We start from the raw sequence: 17,464 nt of genomic DNA, 5'->3' as shown, positions 1-17,464 counted from the left end.
ATTCATGAGACTGGTAGAACTTCATAACAGCTAGGACACTATGAGACCCAATTCACAAAGCTTTGCCCGCCACACAGTTTCCACTATGAATGGCGGGAAAGGCCAAGAGAGTTTTAGTAAGTGTATGAAGTGTGCAATAACATTACCAGGTTAGAATACTCCAGAAATTCTCAGTGTATAAATCAGTGAGTTAGAGTCACATAATTCTGCATAGCAAATTATTCCAAACTCATTTATTATTGCTTTTATATCTGGGAATTGGCTGATCTTGGCTAGATTTGGCTGACTGGTTCTGCCTCAAGCTGTAGGTTCACCTGTTCTTGACTCCTTATTAAGAATGGAGCTCAAATTTGCTCCATATGTGTTTATTCTTAGTCTCAGGCTGCCAGGGCAATAGTTACCTGGGGACAGTTCTTCTCATGGCAAGAACAGAGGTGCAAAAGGGCAACCCAAAATGCATAACCAGATTTTAAATTTGTTTGTTGGAGATTTTTTGGTACAATGGATTGCACCCAGGGATGTTTAACTATTGAGCCACATTCCCCAAATTCTTTAAAATTTTTTTAGATGGATAGACCTTTATTTTATTCATTTATATGTGATGCTGAGAACTGAACCCAGTGCCTCACACATGCTAGGCAAGCATGCTACCACTGAGCCACAGCCTCACAATTCCAGCCCTTTGAGGTTGGCTTTGAACTTGTGATATTCCTGCGTCAGCCTCTTGAACTTCTGTGATTACAGGTGTGTGCCACTGTGCTTGGCAGATTTTAGATTTTTTTTATGGCATGATGTCTGTTTATGAGACTTGCCTTTGGCTGCTGAGAGCTCCAGAGCCCAGGGGTGCCTCCATCTCCAGAAGACTGACAGATAAGGAACTACAAAAGGCCAGTTGCCTTGACTCAAGGCAGAAAAAAACTCTGTAATTCAATTTGTGTTTCAGAGACAAGATTTCCCTCCACATACCACACCAGGCCAAGTCTTGATTTTAATTAACATCAGGTGTTTGCTTGGCGCCCTCCCCTTGTCTGTCTTGCTCCCTTTATAGCTGTCGCTTTAAAATACTCCATGTTGCTAGATATGGTGCTGCACACCTGTAATCCCAGTGGCTCAGGAAGCTGAGGCAGGAGGAGTACAAGTTGGAGACCAACTTCAGCAATTTATCGAGGCCCTAAGCTACTTAGCGAGGCCCTAAGCTACTTAGCGAGACCCTGTCTCAAAAAATTAAAAGGGTTGGGGATGTGACTCAGTGGTTAAACACTCCTGGGCTCAATCCCTAGTACCAAAACACATGAATAAAATAAAATACTCCATGTTTCTTACAGTTGAACCCTGGGCTCTGCTTTTAAGGAAACTGGGAAAGACCCAGATAACTGAACCAGCTGCTGGACGAGTGGTTAAGTATTATGCTAATGAACAAGTCAGATCACATGCCTTTTGACACCACATGCAACTGAATATGTTTTATTGAAGACTCTCTTTTTTATTGATTTTAAAAAAAAATTACAGTGAAATGCATTACAATTCTTATTACACATATATACCACAATTTTTCATATCTCTGTATATAAAGTATTTTGACACCCAATTTGTGTCTTCATACATGTACTTTGGATAATGATGTCTATCACATTCCACCATCCTTGCTAATCCCCTGCCCCATCCCTTTCCCTCCCACCCCTCTTCCCTATCTAGAACCCAGGGCCTTGTACATACAAGACAAGCACTCTACCGATTGAGCTATATCCCCAGCCCTTGTCTTATTGAAGACTCTTAATTGTTCACTGTTCTAGCCCCAATGTCCAGAATAGCATACAGTAGGCATTTATATGTTGTGTGTATTTATATACTATAAATTATTATATGTAACTTCAATTAAAGAAAGAATGGATTAAATATGTGTATGCATGTGTTTATTTCTCATGATAATTTATGTGTGCCCTGTATATTTAAAGATTATTTTTAAGATGGACACAATATCTTTTCTTTATTTATTTTTATGTGGTGCTGAGAATTGAACCCAGTGCCTCACATATGCAAGTGCTCTACTACTGAGCTATAACCCCAGCCCCAAGAAGTGACTTTTTCAGGTGAAACTTCTGTGGTCCCACAAGCTCCCAAATTTGAAAAATGATCACATCCAAAGTTTTACAAATATTCAACAAAGGGGGCTGGGATGTGGCTCAAGTGGTAGCGCGCTCGCCTAGCATGCATGCGGCCCGGGTTCAATCCTCAGCAGCACCACATACCAACAAAGATGTTGTGTCCGCCGAGAACTAAGAAAAAATAAATAAATGTTAAAATTCTCTCTCTCTCTGTGTCCCCCTCTCTCACTCTCTCTTTCAAAAAAAAACTACAAGGAAGAGAAAGTCTGTTATTATTGTGTCCTTGCTCTTTCCCTATACTTTAATAAAGCTATTAGTTTCAAAAAGAACTACATGCATATTTAAAAAAAATATTCAACAAAACCCTTCAATGTTCAAAATCTTCATTTGCAAAAAGAATATTATAGGGTCAAATGTTGAACACTAAGTGCTATTTTGTCATCTACTTGCACTAGAAAACTAGAGATGACAGAGGTGGGTAAAAGAGTTTGAATTGAAGCAAGAATGAGAGAACAAAGGAAAGGAGCTGGTTTTCAATGACAAGGGTCCAATGTTAGAACAGGAAATTGGTCCTCCCCTTGCTACAGCCACATTAGGCAATGCATGGGAAAGAGATATAGGGAGAAGGCTGAATTCTTGCCAGCTTTACATAATTCATGTGCCTGATGGTGGGAGACCTAACATTGGAGCAGGATCTGTTTATCCTTAGCTATCTCTCAAATCTGCCCTTGTTCATGATTTCATGGCAGGTATATAAGTGAGCTCCAGCAAAGTTACTTCTTTTGATGATTACCAACAAAAATCATAATATAGCAGAAAATTGACATGGTGTCCTAAGATCCTTTTCAAAAGGGCCCAAAGTCTATAAAAGCATTGACTTTATTTTAGGCCAGCAATGGCACCACTATTAATTCTGCACAAATGTTGAAATGGGCCTGTTTTTTAAACTATTGTCTTTTAGCTGCAAATTCTCTTAGCTCACCTCTCTATACTTTCCTGCAGAATGCCATGGCACAGACCTACAATCTACAAATTTCCTATGTTAGCTGGTGTTCCTAAGTTCCAGCAATGAAGGACCCTAGAGGGATACTGGAAAATGAAAGGGGAGAAGGGACTTCCTTTGCTTATAGTTCCTGTCACTGTTACCCAAGCCATTAGCAAGCACTCTTTGCTTCAGCAAGGAGGTACTGAATTTAGCCTTGAGCTTCTTTTGGCATTGCCCCTCCCTGCAAACTACTAGCCTTATCAAATCCCTCCCAGAAGTAGCAGGATCAAAAGAAAAAAAAATAGTAGCCTGATAGCCTCTTCTCAGGGGTATGAGCTGTGGTTCCTCTGGTTCATTCCTCTGAGCTTCTGAGACTTGATAATCCAACTTTGATTATCCTTTTCCCTGGCCATAGGGGTGGTAGCTGCTCCATGCAGTTATCACCTCTGGGTTACTCCATGTTCCCTTTTTTCCTGTCCATCAACAGCCCAAATTAAATTTTCTCTGTTATAATATCTTGTGATTTTTGTTTTCATGATTAATATGTCTCCAAATCTTCCTCCAAAGAATTCACAGTCACTAATTATAAGGCATCTGTACTTTGGGAAAATGTCAACATTTAGATTTTTCAAGGATTACTAGACATTGGTTCTCAATAGCAATTTTGCAAATTGAAGCACAGACAGAAAAAGATTTAAAGGGAGTGTGGGGCTGAGAACAGGGTCTGAATGACATGAAGTAAGAAATCTGGTATAATTGTAACTATAGTCCCAGAAGAAGAAAAGAGAGGGAATGAAGCAGGAAAAAAATTCAGAGGCAGTAAAAATATTGACTACTCTTTTTCCAAATTTGATAAAAGAAATAAAGGAGGAAAAAAGCAGAGAAAGAAGGAAAGAAAATAAGTTAAACCCACCAACTCAGAGATCCAGGGAACTAAGTAAACCCCAAGCAGCATAAATGCAAAGAGAAATAATACCTACAGACAGTGTAATTGTTGATAACTGTATAGCTACTATTATCAGTACGGCTGCTGATAAACAAAGATAAAGAAATAAAATCTTAAAAGCAACCAGAGAAAAACACATGATATAGGGAAAATAATGTCAAGAATTACAATTAGCTTCTCAGCGGACACATTGGAGGCCAAAAAATAACAGAGTGACTTTTTTTTGGTTTTGTTTTTGGTAATACTGGAGATGGAACCTGGGGCCTTTGTGCACATGAGACTAGCTCTCTATCAGTGAGCTACATACTCAGTCCTGAGAAGTTTTAAAGGACTGAAAGAAAGCCCTTCAATGACTTTTCATTGTCCTTAGGATAAACATTAAGGTTCTTGACTTCCATAACCTATTGCTTACTATTCTAATCATCTTCTTCTCCAGCAAATAGTGTTGTTTAGTGCCTTTTATTAAGTAGAAAATCTTTCTTTTTGCCTAGTTAATTGTCTCACTAGCTTGATCACAATTTGTTCTCTTGGGTCTTAATGTCCTCCTTATACACATATATTGTTATTTATTGTTATAATAATGTCTACTTAAATCTCAATTTCTGACACTGGCGCGAGCACTTATAAAGTGCTTTAAGTGTTTTTTAGATATCCAGTACCTACTGTAGTCTCTACTACTGAGTGAACCCTTAACACATTTTTATTATATTAATTACCATAAAAGCATAACAGTGCTGAATCTAAAAATTAAATTTAGTACCAGGAGTCTGTAATTTCTATACCTTATAGTCCAGCCTTGCTAATTGGTACATAGGACTTTTTTTTCCCTAAATACTTATGTCTGACAGTTATTCTCTCCAATTAGTTTTGACTATAAGCCCTCAATAATTTCCTGGGAAAGGTCTTGAGACATGAAGGTTCACTTTTCACTTCCTTGTTTTCTGTGATACTTTCTTTTGGGATTAATAAAGGAAGTTGTCTGCATGTCTTTATCTTAGATATTTGCTACCTACATCCAGTCCATAGGTCATCAAGTTTTTTTTTTGTGTGTGTGTGTGTGGTACTGGAGATTGAGCCCAAGCATCCTCTACCACTGAGTTGTATTTTCAGCCACTTTTTGATTTGTGTGTCTCACACAGTTGCCCAGGCTGGCTTTGAATATATGATCTTCTTGCCTTGGCCTTCTGAATCACTGGGGTCATAGGCATGTATCATCACACCTGGGTAGGTAATTGAGTTTTTTTTTAAGACAGAGAGAGAGAAAGAGAGAGAGAGAGAGAATTTTTTAAAAATATTTTTTAGTTTTCGGCGGACACAACATCTTTGTTTATATGTGGTGCTGAGGATCGAACCCGGGCCGCACACATGCCAGGCGAGCGTGCTACCGCTTGAGTCACATCCCCAGCCCAGGTCATTGAGGTTTGACCCAAGTTTGTTGTTGGTTAATTCTAGTTAGTCTCTGGTCCATTCAGCACTAATTAACAAGGATGATTCACATCCCCAGCCCAGGTCATTGAGTTTTGACCCAAGTTTGTTGTTGGTTAATTCTAGTTAGTCTCTGGTCCATTCAGCACTAATTAACAAGGATGATTCTTAAGCCACTTGCCTGTTTGGAAGCTGGGAAGATAAGAGTGTGTGAAACTAAGTTTCTTAGACAACTTCTACCTCATAAGAACACGACTTTATTTCTTCTAAATGTAATTCAAACAAGACTTTCTGACTATCTATCCTTCCAATCTATGCTTCTCTCTTTCACTGTTTCCTTTTCTTCAACTCCTCTTGCGTGTATATATATATTGTGTGTGTGTGTGTATGTGTGCTTGTGTGTGTGTGCACATGCACATCTGTCTTTTTGTTTTTGGCAGTACAGGGAATTGAGGGTGTAGCACATGCTAGCAAAGTGCTCCATCATTGAACTACATCCCCAGTTCTTTTATTTATTTATTTATTTATTTGGTTCTGGAGATTGAACCCAGAGGTGCTTTACCACTGAGCTACATTCCCAGCCCTTATAAAATTTTTGTGACAGGGTCTCGCTAAGTTGCTGAGGCTGGCTTTGAACTTGTGATCCTCCTACTTCACCCTCCCAAGCCACTGGGATTATAAATGTGTACTACTGTGACTAGCCTCTAGTGTTTTTTAAAACAAAATATTTTATTTTGATTGGATCTCACCAAGTCCTGGTGACTGGCCTTGAGCCTCTGGCTCATTTGGAGCTGTTTTTTTTTTTTCTTTTATGGTGCTGAGGATCAAAACCACGCCCTTGTGCAAGCTAGGCAAACACTCTACACTGAGACTCCACCCCATACATAGCCCCAAAACATCTTTTATTGCTTAAATAGATGGCATATAATAGCCAACAGATCTGGATCAAAATCTTGTAAAGGGTCTACTTAGATCATTGGCTCCTTCAAAATACAGATTCTCTTCCAAAATAAAACCTAAATTTATGATTTACACATTTTTTTCTGGGTTAATTAGTGTGAAGTTAAGTATTGTATTTTATTTCTTGTTTTTTGTATTCATACCTTCTGCTTCCATCACTTGCTGAATCTGGGACTAGAATTGAAATTGACTCACGTTCTGCTAAGTTCACTATTTTGGAGAACTAGTTTTAACTTCTGGACAATGGTTTCTTCAAAATTGATAATAGTATCTCAACCCATAAACTTCATAAAGTGTATCAAGAAAATCATGTGTTAATTTGGGCTGCCATAACAAAATATCACAGGCTGGATGGCTTGAATGATAGGAATTTTTTTCTCTCACAGTTAAGGAGGCTTGAAAGTCCAAGATCATGGTTGATTTTGGGTGAGGGCTTTCTTCCAGGCTTCAGAAGATTGTTTTCTGTCTGTGTTCTCACATTGTGGAGACCATGTCTGGTTCTTTTTTTTATTTTTATTTTTAAAGACGGAAGTCTCTAATCCTATATGATTAGGTTCTCATCCTTATGACCTTATTTAACCTTACTGGGTTTTTTTTGTACTAGAGATGGAACCCAGAGGCGCTTAATCACTGAGCCACATCCCTATACCGCTGGCTTCCCCTCCTTTTTTTTTTTTTTTGTACCAGGGATTGAACTCAAGAGCATTTGGCTACTGAGCCACATCTTCAGCCCTATTTTGTATTTTTATTTAGAGACAGGTCTCGTTGAATTGCTTAGGGCCTGGCAAAGTTTCTGAGGCTGGCTTTGAACTCCCTATCCTCTTGCTTCAGCCTACTGAGCCGCTGAAATTACAGGCCAATGCCATTATGCTCCGCCCTAACCTTACATATCTTCTAAAGGTCTATCACCAAATATAGTTTATCTCCAAATATCGTCATATTGGGGGTTAGGGCTTCAGCATGTGAATTTTGCAGGGATATAATTCAGTCCATGGTAGGTATGATAACCCTCAACTTTAAACCCTTAAATCCAAAATTCACAGGCATTATTCAATTTGGATACTAATGATGGAATGTAGACAGACAGTAGTTACTTTCCATTTTTATAGTCTACTTGTCCTAGCAAATTTGAGACTAGGTAGGGGCCATAGTTAATCTGTGCTTTTCCTTGTGATCCTACATAAGGCAAGTTAACCACATATATCCATTAGCACTCAAGTGAATAGTTTTGAACACAGAAAACTGTGAACTTTTGAGACTTACAGTCAGGTCCAAGATCAAAAAGAAAAGAAAATATATTAATGCCTTCAACAAAAATATTGACCACATGTCATGAATTGAGCACTGGGGAAAAGTGAACTGACATTGTTCCTGACTTAATGGAGTTTACAATCTAGGAAGGGCTACAGTTCAGATGGGGCAATACCTGTTCCTAGAAAGGTTCTTAATCCTGCAGGCTTCCCCGAACAGCGACACCTTAACTAAATCACAAAGATCTTTAGGAAGGAATGAAGCAAGTTTTTTTTTTTTTTTTTTTTTTTTTTGGTGGTAGAGGTGATGGGACTGTAGTAGTGGGGTGTGCGTGTGTCCATGGGGGGGCGGGGGCAATTTACTGATGTCCCAGCAGGTGGCTGGAGCCAGGCTGTTAAGAATGGGCAGATCTAGATCGGAGGGTAACAGTCCTTTTAACCGGGCTGTTAAGCTGAGAGTGGAAAACACGCACAAGGGCGCTTTGAGGACCCTTAGACTCAGTTTATTTTAGTTGTGGCTCAAATTAAGCATAAGTCTTACAAAAAATGTTTTCCATTTCCAGGAGTTTGTTTTTCTTTGTCGCTCCCTCCCGCTATGAATCTTCACCTGGGAGGATCCTGTTCAGGTGCACAAATCAGGAGGTAACCACCAAGGCACTTAGGGCTGAACTCCGGACCGGACGCAGTCGGGTTTTGCTGTGGAGTTTCTGCAGCAGCGCTAAGCAGGAGCATTAAGGTCAGAGCCAGTGGGGTCGGGGAGGCAAACCGCTAGACACCACCAGGCCCAGGGCTCCTCAACCTCTGTCTTTACCATAGCGCAGCCTCAGCTCCCTCAACATCCAGCACAGCACTTGATTGACAGGTAGGCTCGCCCAATCCCGCAGACCGCTGTCGCGTCGCGGACGGGGAAAGGGTGTACTGAGCGTATCAGATTGGGCCGGGAAATGGTTTCCTGCCGGCGCGCCCCGCCCTCTCGCCCCGCGGCCCGCCCCACTCCGGAGAGCTACGTGGCGGCGTCCCTGTGCGCTCCTCAAGTGACTGGAGCCGGCTGGGCTCGGCAGAGGGAAGGTGAGAGGGCCTTGCCGGCGAGCACACACAGTCTCTTCCGTCCCCCGTCGGTCCCCACAGCCTGTTCTCGCTGCGTCGCTTCCTCTTCCCCGGCAGAGTTAGCCCCGGGGGCGCCGTCTGCCGGCGGAGCGGAGCTGGAGGGGGCGGGGAGGTCGCTCGGCGGAGGCTGGGCTTCTGCGCCGCGGCCTCCCTCCTGCTCCCGGAACGCCGCCCCTGCGAGGCTGGAAGGTCGAGCGCGCGGTGCGCTGCCTCGGTGTTCCTCCTGAAAAAGTCTGGCTGCCAGCTGTGGCGTAACCCGAGGCCGGGAAGGTAGGGACGCGGTGGGGAAGGAAGGGCGCTCTCACTTCCAGCCCCGAGCCGGGAGCCAGCGGTGCCCCGTGCGCGGTGGACGTCCGCGGGGCGCGCCCGCCGCCCCTCCCCCTCGGGCCCCCGGCCGTTATCCCGGTTCTGGTGGAAATCTGGGTGTTAACTTTCACGGGGAGGACCTCCTTTAGCTTTGTACGCGAGTTGCTTGGGCTTTGAGCTTTTGACATGAGTTGTGGCATGTCCGGTTTAAAAAAAAAAAAAAACATTTTTCTTTCGATAGGTTGGTTTTGTGCTCTCTTATATGTGTTTTCATACAAGTTAATTCGCCGTGTGAAGCTGGGGAGGCTGGGTTTTGTTTAAAACTGAGAACCGTTAATGTCGAACTCGTGAACTGAACTCATCTGAAAATAATTCTACCCATTGCATTTGGTAAGAATCCTTAAGAGTTAGGAAAGAATGAGGTGAGGTTCAGAGAACTAACCTCATGATGGGAGGGGAGCAATGAAGCCCAATGTCTGGCTAAAAAGAGGGAGTGTTGCAAGTGGTCTTTATTTTTTTAAAAATGTTACTTTGATAGCTTTGTGACAAACCAACCATAACGATTTCTTAAACACCTGGAAATCATAGTATCTAAAGTCTCAGCTTTCAGTGACGTCACAAAGTAAGTGGGGAAATAACCCAAGAAGAAAGTTTTTTGGTAATTGTTAATAATGCTCAATTCACATCCTGATAGTAACTCAACAATGCATTGGTTGATTAATACTACATTCAACTAGTAGAGGGTCCTGGGAAGGGGGGAGGATTTTTCTTAGGGGGCCTCATTCTTTGTGGTTTCACCAGTGGGATTCAAAACCTTGTCCAAGAGGGAAGCAACTTTGGAGCAAACTCAGAGTCCCCCAAGGAATTCAGGGCTTCAGAAACACAGGTGTGAGGCAGGAGTTGTGAGAAAAGGCGGAGGAGGAAAAGGCAGCTCCAAGGTGTAACATTTCTCAGCATGGGTGGTGCCGCACCTCTGGCCCTGGGCTAGATGTTATGGAGCCATCCGAGGATGCTTTGGTTGGAGATGACCTGGGATCCAGAGTCCCACTAAGCTCAGCTAACATCAGAACCACTGTCCATCAATGTGAACTCATACATGATTTCAAGATTTTTCAAATAACTACTTAACTAAAAATAGAAAGGTAAAACAAATCTTAACAATATATTTCATTTAACCTAGTATATCTAAAATATTTTCTGAATGTATATACTTGAACTTAAATCAATGTAAAATCATTAATGAGCTAGACTGTACTCTCTTTTTTGTCCCAGGTCTAGACCAACCAGAGCAGCCAGCCACATTTCACGTGCTCAATAGCCATAGGTGGCTAGTGACCCAAGGCTGCCATATTGGGCAGTATAAGTTGAGGCCCTCACTCCATTTTATGTACAAAACTGAGTATCTTAGGAGTTTTAATGTACTTGAAGGTACCAGGAATGCTGGTATCATACAAGTAGAGGCTTGAGACTTGATTGTATTTCTGATTTTCCTGAACTTTACCAAGATCTGTTCACTCTCCTGTTCAAAGTGTTTGAGTCCCCAACACACAACACCCATCTGAATAAACTATGTTGGTCACTATGCACATGATAAAATTCTGTCTGTGGGCTCACACACTAAGTGCTTCACTATTGTGTTCTAGAAGCTTCTAGTATACGTGCCTGCCAGAGAATCAACCTACTGAAGCACATGTTCCTTTATTTCTTCTTTATATCATAGTGTAGTATTATGTCGATTTCTAAAATTTATGTGTGAAGGTGGCTTATATTATGCATTAGCTTAATATTAGGTTATTATAGGAGGTAGTTAAATAAATGTTACTAAATTAATATTTGGCTATTGTTAACATGAAATGACAGTTGTAAGTAAAAATATTAGAAATACTAGTTATAAAAATGCTGGGGGCAAGGGAAGGCTGTTGGAGGACATTTAGCAGAGGAAGGGATCTGGATTGAGGTTTTAAATCTCTTTATCTCTTTAAGAGACAACTGGTCTGTATTATAGGTATAGAGAAAAATAATTTGCTCTTTGATTAGTTTTTCATGTCAAAGCCACATCAAACATTCTTAAAGTGTGGAAAACCTGAGATGCCTTCAGATTATTTTACAAGGCCTAGTCCTCCCAGCAAAGATCTCCCACCATGTAGGATGACTTTTTAAATGCCATTTTTTTCTTAATAAGTCAAATATTTATTTTTAAATATCAGATCTTTACTCTTACCCATTTGCAATTCAATTCCTGGTCTTGATCTAATTACATCTTCTGAGTTCCCTCTGTTGAAGATTTCCCTCTAAGTCCTTTAAAGTATGGTGGAGCCATTAATGATTTACCTAAAGATTCAAAGAATATTATAGTGTTATAATGAAATGATTTCTAGTTATACAACAGTGTGCTTCATAGGAAACTATATTCTATGCTGCTTTTAATCTTTCTTTCTTTCTTTTTGGTACTAGGAATTGAACCAGGGTGATTTGCCACTAGGCTACATCCCCATCCCCCACTTTTTTTTTTCTTGTGAGACAGGGTCTTGCTAAATTCCTGAGGCTGGTCTCAAACTTGTAATTTTCCTGCCTTGGTCTTTTGAGCTGGGGTTACATGAGTGCACTGCTGAGCCTAGCACCTGCCTTCTTATCTTTCTCAATACCAGTAAAAATAAAGAGAACCCCTTAGCTGGGAATTCATCTGGGTGGTAAAGAACCCGCAGTGGTAAAGCATATGTGAGGCCCCAAGTTCAGTTGCCCTGCACTGCAAAACCAAACCAAACCCTCATTAGTTGGAATGTAATAACTAGAAGGACAAAATGAAATTTATTTTTAGGATATTACAAAATAAATTCAGAAATTTGAAGACCCTTTAGCTAAGTTTCTTCCCCCCCCCCCCGTAACTTTCTGTTTTGTTTACAGTCTCTCTCACCTTCAACTGAGAGGCCTGGGAATAGTAGCCCCCAGTCCTCAGCACAAGGCCTGCCCCATGGCAAGTGACCAATAAATATTTGTTGATTCAATTTCTCTGTTTGACCTCTTCCTCTCATGCTTTGAGGGAACTGTAATGTCCACTGTTTGCCCAACACTTTTTATGGGCCAAGCCCTGTGCCAGGTGTTTGAATCCTTCCATCAACTCTTCAAGGTGAGAGTTATCATCCACATTTTACAGATGAGATGATTTATCTTTCTGTTTTCCACAGAGGCAGCCCTGGTGACTTACATGCAATCACTAACTAAAAATGGGTTGAGCTAATTTAGGATTTAACCTCATCTGTTTTTGAAAACAATGGCCAATTCCGCTGTGCTAACCACAGGTCGGTGACCTCAGTGGGTTCCTCCTGGCCCTGCTTCTCATTCTGACCCTGCAGCAAACATTTGTTGAGCACCTGTTCCATGAAAGGCCCAGAGCCAGGAAACACATGGAAGCCACCTGTGCCCTGCAACACCGAGTGGCCCAGGCTAGGATAACCTTGCTCCCCAGAGTCTGGCTCCATAGGGGAGTGTGGTGTGACAGAGCTGCTCCGAGAGCATGGGCCTCCATGCCTGACCTCCAACACAGGGCTCCTCCAGCCCATTGCATATTGTAGTCTCCTGGGGAGCCTTGGGCTCTAGCCTCAGTGACTGCAATCCTTGGTCAGATTGCATCCCCACACAGACCTTTAGAAGTCCCATCCCCCCCAGGTTCTTCCAACATGCAGCCAGGATTGAGAACTAGGGTACCTGGATTGGGTTCCAAGGGGCAGATGTTTGCCACTTAGATATGCGAATGAAACACACGCACATCAGGTCTGGAAGGAGCGTCCCTAAGAAGTGCTCCGGTCACCTCCATGCTGCAGCTGTCCCTGCCATTTCTAGATCTGTTTCTTTTGACTGCTTTTTCTCCTGCTTATGGGTTACATTCTCTTGCTTCTTGGACTGACTAGTGACCTTGACTGGATGCTGGATATCATGCTGTTGAGCGTCTGCATTTGTGGATTCCTTTAAGATTGTTGACTTCATTTTGGTTAACACTTAAATTGCTTGCAGATCAGCTTGATCCTTTCAAGAATTATTCTAATGTATGCAACATGATATGTCAATAGCTTTGTAATGTTGTGAACAACCAATAAAAAAAATAAATAAAATAAAATAGACACTAATATATGAAAAAAAAATAAATAAAGTAGCACCGATAAAAATGGAAAAGGAAAAATTTTAGGTAATTTAATAATATTGATTTTGAGACAATAATGGTAAGATAGCCAGTAATATTCAGCTAACAGTTGTTCTGGAGGGTAAAGAGTTCAAAAATCATTTCCAAAAATATGTAAGAATGAATGAAAAGGCAAAGAAGGAACAAATAAAACCTAGTATTTTCCTCTTAAAAAAAAAAAGAATTATTTTTAAGCTGTGTTCGAATGAGAAGAGCCTTTATTCTAGGGCTGCTTTAGCCGTACCACGTAGGTGTGACCCTTCTGGAATTTTTACTGATATCTCAGGTGGTCAGTGAAGTTGTTTCTATGCTTGGATGAAATTCATGTTTCTCCAGCACTTACAAATATGTGGTATTCCTTCCTGGGTGAAGTTTCAGCCTACACACACAACACTAAGTTTTTAGCAATGGATTTCAGGAACCCCTTTCAGATTTCTGGAGCTCTTTCTTGGTGTACATTTCTCCTTTCCAATTTTTGGACTCCTCAACTCCAGCCATGTCAGTCTAACCTAACTCTCTGGCTCCTCAACTCAGCAAACTGATGTGCTCCTCTTGCTTCCCCTCTGTGAGCTGTGACCAGAACATGCATCCAGGCCAGCCTTCCAACCTCTGCCCTCATTTGGTTCCCTTTTCTCAAGGACCCCAGCCCTGTACTGCCTGTTTCTACATGGGTGGAAGCAGAAACTCCTGAGCACTATTTTAAATTTTGTATCTTTTTTATTTTCTGTAATTGCAAACTCCATGGGGCTATAAATGTTAATTTGTAAACAAGATCTGTAAGCTGACTAGTCACCAGAGCTAGCACTGTGCTGGAGACACATGAATTCCATCCATCCTAGGTATGTCCTAGGTGTGTTTAGGCTTTGAAAGTGTAGAAAACGTGCTTTTTTAATGATATGTCTATTACACTTTTGCAAAATGGAAATAATAAATCATGGAAGCTGTCTCAAAAACTAGAAGCTTAATGGAGAACAAAGAAAGCAAGGGAAAAGATGTGATTCCATTAATAGCTTAGGTAAAATAGGCATACAATTCATGAATGAACCTGTATTACTTAAAAATTAAAAAAAATATTTCATCAAGCAATGCATTCAAACAAAGAGGTTGAAGAATAGGTTGCAGGTCTTGATGCAGTAGTGCAGGGTTATAATGTATGTTATCTCAGAAGCTGAGGCAGGATTGTAAATTGGGGGCCAGCCTGGGCAACCTGGTACACCTGCCCCTAATTTCAAAAATAAAAATAAAAAGGGCTGAGGATGTAGCTCCGTAGTAGAGAACCCCTGGGTTTAATTCCCAGTTCCATCTTTTTAAAACTATCTAATATATACTTGGTGTTATCTCTTAATATTTCTTTGGTTTCAAAATATTAATGAAAATTCTGATATATTTATTATTTCATATGAAATTCAGGTGTAAAGAACATTACATTAGGTTGTTATACATAATAAAGATGTTAAAATTTTAAATTGGGTGCTGATATACCTACAGTTTGTTTATTTTTTTTAAAATTCTTTTTGTTGTAGATGGACACAATATCTTTAATTTATTTATTTTTATGTGGTGCTGAGGATCAAACTCAGTGCCCCACACATGCTAGGCAAATGCTCCACCACTGAGTTACAATCCCAGCCCTACCGTTCAGTTTTATTATATATTTGTATCATGTATCTCATTTTAAAAGCAGTCCTAAGTAATATTTTATAATTTCTTCAAATAGATCTTGAAAATGTCTTATTAACAATTCTTGAAATTATTGCTTCTATATTGTAGTTTTATCTCTATTGTGAATGGAAATATTGGTGAAATTTATTTTTTAAGTGTTTACTTCTCTTTTTTGAAAGTTGTTCATTTTTATAGGCTTTTATAACCACTATTTTATTTAATTGCTCTTACAAATTTTTTATGCAGTTTTTTTTGTGGGGGTTGACACTTTCATCAGATTATCTATTAATAATGATAATTAATGATAATTTAATTTAATTTTTTTTGCATTTGTGCATCTGTATGTACTGGGGATAGAACCCAGGGCCTTACACATGCTAGGTAAGCATTCTTCCTACCACTGCCTACATCCCCAGACCTTATTTCTTTATTTAGAGATAGGGTCTCACCAAGTTGCTCCGGCTAGCTTGTAATTATGATCCTCCTGCCTCAGTCTCCTGATTAGCTGGGATGACAGGCCTGGTAAGAAGAAGAGAAACTCGCCCTGATTAGCCCATATGAATAACAAAGTACCTTGAAAGGATGTGCTGAGACAGGAAGACAAAAGCTATGTGGAAACCAGATATCTCCATTTTCTTCACCCCCTTTCACAGTCCCCAGGATCTCATGGTATGCACATGGATCCACACCCCTCTTCCTAAGCATTAACCCATGAGAGGGTTCTGGACTAGCTTGATACTATCTCAAATGGAACTACCCTGTGGTAGTTACTGCATTGCCTAAACTTCTTAAATTAAACTTCTTTAAATTTGGAAGGAAGATACCCATTTGCTCCCAGAATTAAAGAAATATCTAATATTTTTTTATGCAGTATGATTTCCCATTAAGCTCTGTAAACTACCTTATTTTTTAAATTGTTTTTTCATTTAAAATTTTTAAAAATCAAGAATAGATGCCATGACATATTTGATTTTTTGAATATATGAATATAGATTTCCAAAAAGACATTTCCCCAAAGATGGTATATGAAGGGCTAACTACATGAAGAGATAGTCAATATCATTAATCCTTAGGAAAATGCAAATCAAAACCCCAAGGAGACACCCCCCCTTCTCACCCACCAGGATGGCAACTATAATAAAAACAATAGACAATAGCAAGGGGTGACAAGATATGCATATACTTTATTTATATTTTTAAAATTTATTTATTCTAATTTGTTATCCATGGCAGCAGAAAGCATTTCAATTCATAGTACACATATAGAACACAATTTTTCATTTCTCTGGTTATACACAAAATAGAATCACACCATTCATGTCTTCATACATGTATGTAGTGTAATGATGTCCATCTCATCCCACCATCTTTTCTACCCCCATGCCCTCTCCCCTCCACTCCCTTCCCTTTGCCCTATCCAAAGTTCCTCCATTCCTCCCATGCTCTCCCCACCCCACCTCCATTAGGGATCAGCATCTGAGAAAACATTTGACCTTTAGTGTTTAGGGATTGGCTTACTTCACTTGCCTCAGGCATTGGAGGCAAGGGCTCCATCCCTAGCACTGCAAAGAAGAAAACAGAAAAAAACCCCACATACACATAATTAAATTTAGGCTTTTTTATTTGAACCTTGTGCTCTCTAAACCACACAATGATATTGTCCCTGCTGGTGAAAATTGGTGGGTGAATAGAGAAATAGAGGTGTTCAGGGTTATGAAAAAAAAGAAGAGATGATTGTATGTCTGAATGGGAAAAATGATGCTTATGTGAATCCCTCCTTGAAATCACTCTGGTCCAAGAGATTGGATTGGGGCTTTGTGATTGTGTAAGCCTTCTGCTTGTTGTGTGGGGTGTTTTGTTGTGTTGTTGTTGTTTAGTTTTGACTTTTGTACTGGGGATTGAATCAGGGGCATTTTATTACTGAAGCAGGGTCTTGCTAAATTGCTGCACGTCTCACTGAATTGCTGAGGCTGGCTTCAAACTGGTGGTCCTCCTGTCTCAGCCTCTCCAGTTGCTGGGAGCTTGTATTTTGGTGCTGGGGATTGAGCCCAGGGCCTCATGCATGCTAAGTATCCTCTTCCACCAAACTGCACCGCCGGCCCCTGCTTTCTGAGGGTATTAGTATCACTGGCTTAGGTCTCCTTCCCGGTCTCTGGATTTGTGCATGAGCTCTATATCTGTATCCATGTGTCCAAATGCACCTGACCTTACAGACTAGGGCTTACCTGCTCCTCAGGCTTCCCTGTCTCTGTTGAAAACCACATGCCAAGATCAGCCACCTGGAAGATGTCCCTGGTCTCTTGACATTTGTGCAAACCATTGAAAAGTCCTGCGTGGCTCTAAGTGCACAGGGTCATGACCCATTCTTCCCAGTCTCCACTTGTCCAGGCTGCCTAGACAGCTCTTCTCACTCGCTTTTCTAGCCTGCTCTGCTCAGCCACACTGCCCTTCCTTTGCTGCCCTCTATGCCTACAGTTCCCCACGTTCAAGTACCAACACATGGCTGGATCTTTCCTCCCTCAGAGGCAGAGTCTCTTCCCC

General features: G+C 40.8%; 1 protein-coding gene and 1 long non-coding RNA gene across 2 annotated transcripts in view; one reads left to right on the top strand and one right to left on the bottom strand.

The window, feature by feature from the left end:
* Positions 1-17,464, top strand: part of LOC144371438 (uncharacterized) — a 395,907-nt gene that overhangs the window by 291,867 nt on the left and 86,576 nt on the right. The gene's annotated exons all lie outside the window — the stretch shown is intronic.
* LOC144371327 (uncharacterized) lies at positions 8,159-8,549 on the bottom strand. Its single transcript, XR_013431414.1, has 2 exons — positions 8,483-8,549; positions 8,159-8,389 (listed from the first exon to the last, which is right to left on the bottom strand). It is a non-coding gene; the product is annotated as an uncharacterized LOC144371327 (long non-coding RNA).

The sequence above is a fragment of the Ictidomys tridecemlineatus genome, chromosome 16 (assembly GCF_052094955.1).
Source record: "Ictidomys tridecemlineatus isolate mIctTri1 chromosome 16, mIctTri1.hap1, whole genome shotgun sequence".
Classification (NCBI taxonomy): Eukaryota; Metazoa; Chordata; class Mammalia; order Rodentia; family Sciuridae; genus Ictidomys; species Ictidomys tridecemlineatus.
The sequence above is the reverse complement of the archived record's forward strand: the minus strand, read 5'-3'. Positions and strand labels throughout refer to the sequence as shown.